Here is an 11,176-nt window from a genome sequence, read left to right as displayed (position 1 = left end):
ATCTAGACTCCTCTAGAGAATGGTCCCACCGTGCCCCACAGGAATGAGCCGGTCTCATGGGAAGCTCGCTTCACTGGCAGCCTGGAGGAAATCTCCACACTGCAGCATCAGCTCCAGCCATATTTTTAACCTTTGAGAGTTTGTCTGTGCTGCAGTTAGACACGTATCACTGGCTCATGGCAGCTGGCTCTGACTCACAGGGTTTAGGCTAAGGGGCTATTTAATTCCAGTGTAAGCATTTGGACTCAGGCTGGAGCTTGGGATCTAAGACCCTGGGAGAGGGATGGTTCTCAGAGCCCTGAGCACTGGGAGCCTGAATCTGTTGGCATGGACCACCTGTGGGGTTTTAATCTCTGTCCTGTCATAAGTCATCTAGATTCGCTCTGATCAGGCTCAGGCATGGCCGGGAAAGAGGGAGTATGACACAGGCAGCCGGTGAGTGCTGGCCCACCCATAAGTGGCGCGTTAGTGCATCTCTCCCCTCGACAGAGTGAGTGTGCTTTTCAAGATAGAGCAAAGTGACTTCTACCCCCTCCACATTGTTTATTCCTGAGCTGCATCCTGCTGGGTGCTGATTCTCACCCACATGTCCAGCATGTGCACTGAGGACAGTCCTTCCCAGGCATTCTCTGTGCAGCACCAATCAATAGTTAACATCCCAAGCTCCAGCTGCTAGATCACATTCTGCTTGGGCTGCATCCTGCATTGGGGACTTTCCAGGAGGAGAAAATTTCTCTTTGCCCATTTAAAAATTTGTGCCCATCTAGCTGCTCCTCTCCGCCCTTGCCCTCAGTGCCAAGGGGAATGAGAGTCAGCATAGCCCATCTGGGTACACTGGCACCAGCCAAGCAGACTGCCCTGAACCTCATGGCATCAGTGCTGGCTGAACACACTAAGGGACAAGGAACAAGTGGGTGGTATTCCCAGAGCAATTAAATGTTGAAAGTTTGAGCAACATAACCTCCCATGTGGAGATTGGGCTCCAGCACTGCTATGTTAGCAGAGGTGGCTGCAGCAAGGACAGAGCAGTCTTTTAGGGGCTGTAATACGGGTGCTTTGTTCAGAATGCATGATGTGCGTCTGGCTGGGCCTGTGTTTGTTTCAATGGAGAGATGAGAAGAAAAGACTTGGCAAAGGAGCAGTTTTGGCCAGGAGCCAAAGAACTCCCAGGACTGGAACCCAGCAGTGCAGACAGAGATTCCTAAGGAGCTAAAACACCAAGGATTTGTATGACCTCCTTTCTCCACCAGTGTCCACTTTCTATGCCCCATGCACATGTGTACTGGTACCTGAGCTTGACTTGATCTACACAGACCTACTCCCTGGAGTGTGAAGAAGTCCATGCACTTCTCATTTGCGGGGATGGCTGTGCAGAGCAAGTTGTGGAAGGGCCCCTTGCAAGTCCAGACTAACTCTGGATGAGCAGGTTTACCCACAACAAAAGCTGGATCCATGCCAGAATATCTGTGTCGTTATCCCAGCTTTTACCTTCTTGTGCATCTAGGCCAGGCCACATCATGAGCTACAGACAGGTGCAGGAGCCAGTTCAGCAGTGGGCAGGAAGGGAGGCAGTGTGGCAGAGTGGCATTTCTACTACAGGAGGAGGCCAGGGTGTCCTGACCTTGGAAACCGAGCCCATAGAATCGTAGGAATCGAAGGGACCTCAGGAGGTCATTGAGTCTGGACCTCCACCAAAAGCAGGATCAACCACAACTTAATCATCCCAGCCAGAACTTTGTCAAGCCAGAACTTAAAAACCTCTAGGGATGGAGATTCCACCACTTATCTAGGCAACATATTCAGGTGCTTCACCACCCTTCTGGTGAAATAGTTTTTACAGAAGACCAGCTTCAAAAACTGCTGGATCAGTTCTCCAAAGCGTGCAAGGACTTTGGGCTTACCATCAGCCTAAAGAAGACAAACGTACTCGGTCAGGATGTTGCTGAATCCCCATCAATCAGCATTGACAACTATACGTTAGAGGTCGTCCACGAGTTCGTTTACCTCGGGTCCACCATCACTGACACCCTGTCATTGGACACTGAGCTAAATAGGAGGATCGGAAAAGCGGTCACAACTCTGTCCAGACTCAGCAAGAGCGTGTGGAATAACAACAAGCTGTACACTCACACCAAAATGCAAGTCTACAGAGCCTGCATCCTCAGCACCCTCCTTTATGGCAGCGAGACTTGGACCCTGTATGCCCGCCAGGAAAAGAAGCTGAATGTCTTCCACTTGCGCTGCCTCAGGCGCATCCTTGGAATATCATGGAAGGACAGAGTGACCAACACCGCCATCCTCGAGCAAGCTGGAATCCCAACCATGCACACCCTCCTCAGGCAGCGTCGACTCCGCTGGCTTGGCCACGTCCACAGGATGAACGATGGAAGGATTCCAAAAGACATCCTGTGTGGTGAGCTAGCCTCTGGCAAAAGACCTCCCAGACGCCCCCAGTTGCACTACAAAGATGTCTGCAAGAGAGACCTCAGAGAGGTAGACATCGAGCTGGACAACTGGGAAGAACTAGCAGATGACCGCAGCAGATGAAGGCAGGGGTTACACAAAGGCCTTCAGAAGGGCGAGATGAGGATCAGAGGAGAAGCGAGCGCACAGAAAGCACACTAAGGACTTGCCAGACACCCACCACATCTGCAAGAGATGCAGCAAGGACTGTCACTCTCGTGTGGGTCTTCATAGTCACAGTAGACGCTGTAAATGAAGTCCTCAGTTGAAACTATAAAGGGCGCGATCCATAGTCTATGCAGGCTGAAGGATGCCTACTAATGTCCAACCTATACATCCCCCTCTGTAACTTGAGACCTTTGCTCGTTGTTCTGCCATCTGTCACTGACAACAGCCACTCTCCATCCTTTTTAGAGCCCCCTTCAGGTAGCTGATGGCTGCTATCAAATCACCCCTCGCTCTCCTCTTCTGCAAACTTGACTTAAACCCTTGTGCACCAAGTGAAGCATAGGTCATCTACACAGCTCCTCCACTTCACTCTGTCTTGAGAAAAAACTTCTAGCTGACTGCAGGAGTACCCCAGCTGTTGTCCTTCAGTCTCAGTAGATCTTCTGCATGTTGTTTGAAGTCTTCCTCTTTTGCATTTTCCTTGCGAGTTCCATTTGAGAGTTTGACAAATTATGCTTGATGATAGTTTTCTGAGAGTGTTGCCTAGCCATCCCCACTTCCTTCTCTTGATTCAAACATCAAGTAGTTCTTGTCCTGATCTGTTCCAAAACTCCTCATTTGTGACAAATTCTTGCCATTTGATGTGAAGGATGTACCTCAAGCATCTGTTTATGAACGTCTGTAGCTTGCGATCTGAAGATTTTTTATTATGCCAGAATGCACATCCATACAAGAGCACATTCTTTACATTTGTGTTGAAGATCCAAAGTTTTGTCTTCACAGATATTATCTGTGAACTCCATATGGTATGGAGAGTTGTGAATGCAGCTGTTGCTTTCCCTATCCTGGCACTGATATCCTTATTGGTTCCTTTGTTTCTGCCCATAATACTCCCCAGTTAGGTGAGCTGCTCCACATCTTCCAGGTCATCCCCTCCCAATGTGATGGTGTTGTTGTTGGACTGGTTGATCCTCATTGTCTTGGTCATTCTCTTGTTAATGTTCAGTCCAGTCATTGAGGCAGTTTTGTCTAGTGTTGTGACCTTTTCTTTTCAGCTAGTGAACAGGAGCAGCTAACAGGGGAGTTTTGTGAGGGAGTCCTCCAGGTGCAGGAGAAGCGATTATGTGACCCTTGGGGTAAGTTTATTTTCTGATTTTTGTGTGTGTGTGTGTGTATGCACGCACCTGAAAAAAGCCGTGCGGTTGGTCTGTTTGTTTGTTTGGAGGACTGTGTGCTCGCTGTGCGCTGAGCCTAGCATCCCTTAACGAGGGGGCGGAGCTACTCAGGCAGGGCAGGGCTTTATAAAACCTGCCCCTAAGCTACCAGAGGAGCTAGTGAACAGAAGCAGCTAACAGGGGAGTTTTGTGAGGGAGTTTAGAGGGGGAGTGTGAGGTGGGGCTAGCAACACTTAGATGGTCCAATTCGAATTTAAAGCCTGTAAAAAACTTACTTAATCCCAGGGATCCACTTCAGGTTTAATAAGACAATGCCAGCAGAAGCCCAACAAAAGGGTGGGGGCTAACCAGTTTATTGTACCCAATGCAGCATGTATGATTACCTGCCCTCTGGGCAGGTAGCCTATGTGTACATCTGGTGCAAGGAGCTCCTGGCCCTCAGAGACCATGTACATGCTTTGGAGGCCAGGGTAGCAGAACTGGAGGAGCTGAGAGAGACAGAGAGGTACATACATGAGACTTTTCGGGACACAGTAGAAAGATCCCACCTCCAGTCTGACAGCCTCGGTGCTGTTGAGGAGGATGAAAGTCTCAGGGAAGGAGAACATCTACCTGGAGCAGAGAGAAATGATCCCGTTGATGGGACCCTCCTTCCAGATAATGTCAGAGTATCCTCTCACACTTAGGATACCTTTCCAGGGGAAGAACTCCAGTTATAAGGAAGAGACAGGTTTTAGTTATGGGTGATTCAATCATTAGTAACATAGATAGCTGGGTTTGTGATGACTGGGAGAACCGCATGGTGACTTGCCTGCCTGGTGTGAGGGTTGCAGATCTCTTGAGACATCTAGATAGACTGATGTGTAGTGCTGGGGAGAAGCCAGTGGTTGCAGTACATGTTGCTACCGATGACATAGGGAAGGACAGGAGAGGCCCTGGAGGCCAAATTTAGGCAGCTTAGGTAGGAGGTTGAAGTCCAGGACCTCCATGGTAGTGTTCTCTGAAATGCTTCCAGTTGCATGTGCAGCGCCAGTTAGACAGGCACAACTGCAGGTTCTCAATGCATGTATGAGAGAATGGTGTAGGAGGGAAGGGTTTAGATATATAAGGAACTGGGGAAACTTTTGGGAAAGGGGGAGCCTATACAGAAAGGATGGGCTCCACCTCAACCAAAATGGAACCAGATTGTTGGCACTTAAAATTAAAAAGCTCGTTGAGCAGTTTTTAAACTAAGGGCTGGGGGAAAGCCAACAGGTGCTGAGGCACACCTGGTTTGGATGGTGGCATCCCTTAGGGCAGGATCTCTTACTGGAGATTCTCTATGTCCTAGTAAGGAGGAGAGGATGAAACATAATAAAACAAAGATAGTATCTGATGAAGAACAGTCAAGTATAAGAGTCCCTTTCCATTACATCAAGTAATGGCAGGCAGCTAAAAGCCGTGTCTACACGTGCACGCTACTTCGAAGTAGCGGCACTAAGTTCGAAATAGCACCCGTCACGGCTACACGTGTTGGGCGCTATTTTGATGTTAACATCGACGTTAGGCGGCGAGACGTCGAAGCCGCTAACCCCATGAGGGGATGAGAATAGCGCCCTACTTCGAAGTTGAACGTCAAAGTAGGGCGCTTGTAGACGATCCGTGTCCCGCAACATCGAAATAGCGGGGTCCGCCATGGTGGCCATCAGCTGAGGGGTTGAGAGACGCTCTCTCCAGCCCCTGCGGGGCTCTGTGGTCACCGTGTGCAGCAGCCCTTAGCCCAGGGCTTCTGGCTGCTGCTGCGGCAGCTGGGGATCCATGCTGCATGCACAGGGTCTGCAACCAGTTGTCGGCTCTGTGGATCTTGTGTTGTTTAATGCAACTGTATCTGGGAGGGGCCCTTTAAGGGAGCGGCTTGCTGTTGAGTCCGCCCTGTGACCCTGTCTGCAGCTGTGCCTGGCACCCTTATTTCGATGTGTGCTACTTTGGCGTGTAGATGTTCCCTCGCAGCGCCTATTTTGATGTGGTGTTGCGCAACGTCAATGTTGAACGTCGACGTTGCCAGCCCTGGAGGACGTGTAGACGTTATTCATCGAAATAGCCTATTTCGATGTCGCTACATCGAAATAAGCTACTTCGATGTAGGCTTCACGTGTAGACGTAGCTAAAGAGTGACAAGTTCTTAAAGTGCTTATATACAAATGATAGAAGTCTAAATAATAAAATGGATGAGCTAGAGTGCTTTGTATTAAATATAGATATCAATATAACAGGTATCACAGAAACTTGGTGGAATGAGGATAATCAAAGGGGCACAGTAATACCAGGGTACAAAATTTTATCAGAAGGACAGAACAGGTCATGCTGGGGGAGGGGGTGCCACTATACTTTAAAGAAAGTGTAAAATCAAATGAAGTCAAAATCATAAATGAACCAAACTGTTCCATAGAATCTCTCTGGATAGTAATCCCATGCTTGAATAATAAGAATATAATAGTAGGGTAATATTACTGACCACCTGACCAGGATTGTGATAGTGACTGTGAAATGCTCAGGTAGATTAGGGAGGCTATTAAAATAAAACACCCAATAATAATGGGAGATTTCAACTATTCCCATATAGACTGGGTACATGTCATCTCAGGATGGGAAGCTGAAGTAAAGTTTCTTGAAACCTTAAATGACTGCTTCTAAGAACAGCTAGTCCTGAACCCACAAGAGTAGAGGCAATTCTGGATTTAGTGCTAAGTGGAACACGGGATCTGGTCCAAGAGGTGAATATTTCTGGACTGCTTGGTAATAGTGACCATAATATAATTAAGTTTAACATTCCTGTGGCTGGGAAAATACTACAGAGGCTCAAGACTATAGTATTTAATTTCAGAAAGGGGGATTACGCAAAAATGAGAAAGTTAGTTAAATGGAAATTAAAAGGTACAGTACCTAAAGTGAAATCCCTGCAAGCTGCATGGAAACTTTTCAAAGACACCATAATAGAGGCTCAACTTCAATGTATACCCCAATTTAAGAAACATTGTAAGAGAGTCAAAAAAGTGCCACCGTGGTTAAACAATAAAGTAAAAGAGACAGTGAGAGACAAAAAGGCATTCTTCAAAAAATGGAAGTTAGCAAGGAAAATAGAAAGGAACATAAACTCTGCCAAGTGAAGTGTAAAAATATAATTAGGAAGGACAAAAAAGAATTTGAAGAATAGCTAGCCAAAAAGTCAAAAAGTAATAGCAATTTTTTTTTAAAGTACATTAGAAGAAGGAAGCCTGCTAAACAACCAGTAGGGCGACTGGATGATTGAGATGCTAAAGGAGCACTCAAAGATGATAACGTAATGGCAGAGAAACTAAATGATTTCTCTGCATCAGTCTTCACGGCTGAGGATGTGAGGGAGATTCGCAAACCAGAACAATTCTTTTCAGGTAACAAATCTGATGAATTCTCTCAAATTCAGGCGTCATTAGAAGAGGTATTGGAACAAATCGATAAACTAAACAGTAATAAGTTACCAGAGCCAGATGGTATTCACCCAAGAGTTCTGAAGGAACTCAAAAGTGAAATTGCAGAACTACTAACTGTAGTTTGTAACCTGTCATTTAAATCAGCGTCTGTTCCAGATGACTGGAGGATAGCTAATGTGACACCAATCTTTAAAAAGGGCTCCAGAAGTGATCCTGACAACTACAGGCCAGTCAGTCTGACTTCAATGCCAGGCAAACTGGTGAAAGTCTAGTAGAGAACAGAATTGTCAGATGCAGTGATGAATATAATTTATTGGGGAAGAGTCAACACAACTTTTATAAAGGAAAGTTGTGCTTCACCAATCTATTAGAATTTTTGAAAGGGTCAACCAGCATGTGAAGAGGGGGGGATCCTGTGGATGTAATGTAGTTAGATTTTCAGAAAGCCTTTGACAAGGTCCCTCACCAAAGGCTCTCAAGCAAAGTTAACTGTCCTGGGATAAGACGGAAGGTCCTCTCTTGGATTGGTAATGAGTTAAAAGATCGGAAACAAGGGGTAGGAATAAACGGTCAGTGTTAAGAATGGAGAGAGGTAAATAGTGGTGTCCCCCAGGGATCTGTGCTGGGACCAGTACGATTCAACATATTTATAAATGATCTGGAAAAAGGGATAAACAGTAAGGTGGCAAAATTTGCAAATGACACAAGACTACTTCAGATAGTTAAGTTCCAAGCAGACTGTGAAGAGCTACGAAAGTATCTTAAAAAACTGGGTGATTGGACAACAAAATGGCAGATGAAATTCAATGTTGATAAATGCAAAGTAATGCACTTTGGAAAATATAATCTCAGCTATACATATAAAATGATGGGGTATGACATCGGTTACCACTCAAGAAAGAGATCCTGGAGTCATTGTGGATAGTTCTCTGAAGACATCCACTCAATGTGCAGTGGTAGTCAAAACAGCTAACAAAATGTTGGGAATCATTAAGAAAGGAATAGATAATAAGACAGAAAATGTATTATTACCTTTATATAAATCCACGGTACATCCACATCTGGAATACTGTGTATAGATGTGGTTGCCCCATCTCAAAAAAGACATATTGGAATTGGAAAGGGTTCAGAAAAGGGCAACAAAAATGATTAGGGGTATGGAGCATCTGCCATATGAGGAGAGAATAATGAGACTGGGACTTTTTAGTTTGGAAAAGAGACGATTAAGGGGGGATATGATAGAGGTATATAAAATCACAATTAGTTTGGAGAAAATAGAGGAAGAATTGTCATTTACTCCTTCTCACAACACAAGAACTAGGGGTCACCAAATTAAATTACTAGGCAGCAGGTTTAAAACAAACAATAGGCAATATTTTTTCACACAACACACAGTTAACCTGTGGAACTTCTTGCTGGAGAATGTTGTGAAGGCCAAGACTATAGCAGAGTTTAAAAAAGAACTAGATAAATTCATGGGGGATAAGTCCATCGATGGCTGTTAGCCAGGATGGGCGTGGACGGTATCCCGAGCCTCTGTTTGCAAGAGGCTGGAGATGGGTGACAGGGAATTGATCACTTGATGATTACCTGGTCTGTTCATTCCCTTTGGGGCACCTGGCATTGGCCACTCTCAGAAGACAGGATAGTGGGCTTGATGGGACTATGGTCTGACCCAGTATGGCTGTTCTTATGTTCTTTCTTCTATGCTTTCATATTGGTGTGAAAGGAGGGTGACGTCATCAGCAAAATCAATGTCCTCTAACTGTTTGAAAAGGGTCTACTGAATGCCTCGTTGATGGCCGTCTGTTGTCTTGTTCATAATCCAGTCCATTGTGATCAAGAACAGGAAAGGTGACAATAGGCACCTTGGCCACACTCCTGAGAGTAAGCTGAAAGATTCTGTCAAGACACCATTGTGAAAAATTTCGCATGTTGAGAGTTTTTACGTTGAATGTATCAGGTTAATAATTTTGGATGGGATGCCATGGTGTTGCAGCAGTTTCCACAAAGTGTTTCTATCAATGCTGTTGAAGGCTTTTTCAAAGTCTATGAAGGTTATGTACATGGGGGAGTTCCACTCAAGTGACTGTTCTACGATCACTCTGAGAGTTGCTATTTGGTCAGTACAAGATCTCTTGCTTTGGAAGATGGCCTGTTCTTCCCTGAGCTGGCTATCAATTTCCGTCTTCATTCTCTGCAAGAGAATCCTATTGAACACTTTTTCTGGAATGTATAGTGAGTGACATGGTGCCCCTCTAGTTCTTGCATTCCTTCATCTTGCCTTTCTTTGGAAGCTCCATAAGGTAGCCATGTTTCCAGTCTTGTGGGATCTCTTCAGTGTCCCAAATTTTCCCAGATAGATTATACATCATATTGACTGATGTCTCACTACCTGCCTTGATTGCTTCTGAAGGGCTGTTATCTGGGCCAGGTGTTTTTTCCCTTTTCAGATGGGCAATGGCTTTTCTGATTTCTTCTTTTGTAGGTCTGTTGCTGTTAATCTTCAGAGGTATATTTGCAGGTGGTAATTCCAGAGTTTCCACGTGAGCAGGGTGTTTCAGTAGGTCTTCAAAGTGTTCCTTCCATCTACTGAGCTGCTCACTTGGATTTATTACTACACGCCCCTCCTTATCCTGTACTGGATGATCCACTGTATGCCGTGACCAACCTAGCTTCTGTGTGATGTTGTAGAGCTCTTTCACATTTCTCTGTCCTGCCTTCTTTGGCTTGTTGTGCCAGGTTTCCACCAACTTCTTCTTGTCCCATTTTACAGCCTTTTAAACTTCTTTGTTGGCTTCTCAATGCCACCTCTAAACTTCCACTGTGGCTGCTCTTGTTTTGCTGTTGTTGACTGCTGCTTTTCTGCCTTTCGTTCCTTCTGCAAACTAAGTAAACCAAATCCCTCAGCCTCTCCTCATAGGTCATGTCCTCCAGCCCCTTTATCATTTTTGTTGTTCTCTGCTGGACCCTCTCCTATGCATCCACATCCTTCCTATGCTGAGGGGCCCAGAAATGAATGCAAAACTCTAGATGTGGCCTCACCGGTGCTGAGTAAAGGGGAATAATAACTTTTCTAGATCTTCTGGAAATACTCTTCCTAATGCACCCCAATGTGCCTCACATCCAGCCTCACATCCACTGCAATCCCCAGGTAATTTTCTGCTGCACTGCTATGTAGCCAATCAGTCTGTAGCCTGAAACAATGCTTGGGATACTTCCATCCTAAGTTCAGAACTCTGTATTTGTCCTTGTTGAACCTTATTGGATTTCTTTTAGCCTAATCTTTCAATTTACCTAGATGATTCTGGACCCTATCCCTGCCCTCCAGTTATCTACCTGACCCCCTAGCTTAATGTCATCAGCAAATTTGCTGGGGGTGTAACCAATTCCCTCATCCAGGTCATTAATAAAGATGTTGAACAATACCAACCCCAGAAGTGATCGTTGGAGCACTCCAATTGAAACCGATTGCCAACCAGACATTGAGCTGTTGATCGCTACCCATCTAGCCAGATTTCTATCCACCTTACAGTCCATTTATCCAAACCATACTTCCTTAACTTGCGGACAAGAATATTGTGAGAGACCATATCAAAGGCTTTGCTAAAGTCAAGGTATATCACATCCATTGACTTCCCCATGACCACAGAGCCAGTTACCTCATCAGAGAAGCTATTCAGATTGCTAAGGCATGACTTGCCCTAGGTGAATCAATGTTGACTATTCCTGATCAGTTTCCCCTCTTCCAAGTGCTTCATACTGAATTCTTTGAGGATCCCCTCCATGATTTTTCTGGGGACTGAGTTAAGGCTGACCAATCTATACTTCTCTGGATTGTCCCTTTTCCTTTCTTAAAGATGGGCACTACATTTGCCTTTTTCCTGCTATAGAATCATAGAATGCTAGGACTGGAAGGGA

Source organism: Carettochelys insculpta, chromosome 3 (assembly GCF_033958435.1).
Source record: "Carettochelys insculpta isolate YL-2023 chromosome 3, ASM3395843v1, whole genome shotgun sequence".
NCBI lineage: Eukaryota > Metazoa > Chordata > Testudines > Carettochelyidae > Carettochelys > Carettochelys insculpta.
The sequence above is the reverse complement of the archived record's forward strand: the minus strand, read 5'-3'. Positions refer to the sequence as shown.